Source organism: Schistocerca gregaria, unplaced genomic scaffold (genome assembly GCF_023897955.1).
Source record: "Schistocerca gregaria isolate iqSchGreg1 unplaced genomic scaffold, iqSchGreg1.2 ptg000483l, whole genome shotgun sequence".
In the NCBI taxonomy this organism is placed as follows: Eukaryota; Metazoa; Arthropoda; class Insecta; order Orthoptera; family Acrididae; genus Schistocerca; species Schistocerca gregaria.
The window spans coordinates 1,445,001-1,447,500 of NW_026061892.1; positions in this window are offsets into that span (position 1 = coordinate 1,445,001).

Below are 2,500 nucleotides of genomic sequence, written 5' to 3' on the forward strand. Positions count from 1 at the left end.
CCGGCGGCGCGCAGCGCCGTCCTAGGTACTTGGTCGGTTTCGAGAGAGGCGCAATCACCCGGAGTTAGGCGAGTAGACGGTTTTAGTGCGAACACCCTTGCTCCCAACTGAGCTTGCCGCTGCCGACAGAGGCCCGGGAGCGTGCTGTCGTGGCATTGCCGGCGGGAGACAACACGCGCCACCTATGGTGACCGGCAGCTCCAACGCCAGCGCCACACAAGGGCAAAGCCCCACTTGGGTGCAGAAGCGAACTCCCCCAGCACAGCGCACGCGCCAACACGTCCGCACAACTGCGACACAAACCACCTGCGAGAACCGCTGGGGCGACCGAGCAGCAGACGGCGTCGCGGCGCCGAGTGCCAGGCGGCGGCGCATCCTCAACGCACACAGTCCTCAATCAGACCAGCACACTGCAGATGTCCACCGCGCTTCGCACCGGGCTCGGCTGAACCAACTTTGGCCGCCAGGCGCCGCGTGCAGGGTGCGCCGCAGCGTAGCTGCGCCGCCTGCCGGGCCCGTCTGCTGGCGCTCCTGCCACTCGGCGCCCCCCACCAGCCGGCTGTTGCGCGTGCGCCCACGCAGCGCGCGGCCAACACGCCGGGCGGCCCCCCTTCACCGGCCGGGAACAGTCCCACCAAGCCACCGCCGCGTATCGCTTCATACCCACATGGGCCTAGTCACGTGTGTGGATGTGGCGGGTACCGCTGAAACAACCGGTTAATAGCTGTACCGATCGTCGCCATCACAGATTCACCTCCAGCGTGAACAACCGCTCAACAACGGATTTCCAGTTCATTTGCGTATCTTGGGCAGTAAACGTAGATGTCCACCTACATTTGCGAATTCAACAATTCTTGCATGCCAGGATGTCATGTGTCACGACACGCTACATCAGACCACATACACACTGCGACATGTGCAGAAGAGAACACGTGGAAGGTGGCCCGCGCACGTATGCGATGTCCCTTCCGCGATCCACTGTCAACCGGCATCTGCGGCATGTCCCAGATATGGAACGCGGTCCACCAGGGTAGCACTTTGTGTGAGGCAATACGACAAAGTCGGAATACACGCGTCACTACATCAGACGGCTCACGCTGACCTGACCTGACCTGACTCACCGCACCACCACCCCCAGCGACCCAGGGTGACATACAATGCGTTCGTACGTTCCTCCCACACGCCTCTACGGCGTACCACAGTGCAACCTAGCTGTTATTGGGAGACGAGACAAGTAGCATCGAGCACAACATATGGAAATTGAGAGTCGACACCGTTGGGCACAGCCAGCGTACGGTCACACGTATCACACTACTTCACTCTGTACGTAACGACCGATGATCGGTACAGCGTGTGGGTTACGCGTACGACATCAGCGGACAATGGACACAGACCATACCACGACGTACACTGAGGGCGTCGACATCTGAATGCAACTGAACAGCTGCGAGGCTCATTTAACACTCAAACGCCAGACCGACCAGCTTGAGAGGACAGAGACACAAAGAGGGGGACAGAGGGGGGGGGGGGGAGGGGGCGATATAGTCCTATTGCAGTACAATTGACAGTGGATAGCGGGAATATGTGGAAAGTAAGCAACACTCGCAAGACATCTACATGAGGATAACAACGACACCAGAGATTCCGAGCAGTGAACTATGTTAGGTTAAGGGACAACGTGGGTTAGGTTAAGGGACAACGTGGGTTAGGTTAAGGGACAACGTGGGTTAGGTTAAGGGACAACGTGGGTTAGGTTAAGGGACAACATGGGTTAGGTTAAGGGACAACGTGGGTTAGGTTAAGGGACAACGTGGGTTAGGTTAAGGGACAACGTGGGTTAGGTTAAGGGACAACTTGAGTTAGGTTAAGGGACAACTTGAGTTAGGTTAAGGGACAACTTGAGTTAGGTTAAGGGACAACTTGAGTTAGGTTAAGGGACAACTTGAGTTAGGTTAAGGGACAAATTGAGTTAGGTTAAGGGACAAATTGAGTTAGGTTAAGGGACAAATTGAGTTAGGTTAAGGGACAAATTGAGTTAGGTTAAGGGACAAATTGAGTTAGGTTAAGGGACAACTTGAGTTAGGTTAAGGGACAACTTGAGTTAGGTTAAGGGACAACTTGAGTTAGGTTAAGGGACAACTTGAGTTAGGTTAAGGGACAACTTGAGTTAGGTTAAGGGACAAATTGAGTTAGGTTAAGGGACAAATTGAGTTAGGTTAAGGGACAACGTGGGTTAGGTTAAGGGACAACGTGGGTTAGGTTAAGGGACAACGTGGGTTAGGTTAAGGGACAACGTGGGTTAGGTTAAGGGACAACGTGGGTTAGGTTAAGGGACAACGTGGGTTAGGTTAAGGGACAACGTGGGTTAGGTTAAGGGACAACTTGAGTTAGGTTAAGGGACAACTTGAGTTAGGTTAAGGGACAACGTGGGTTAGGTTAAGGGACAACGTGGGTTAGGTTAAGGGACAACGTGGGTTAGGTTAAGGGACAACGTGGGTTA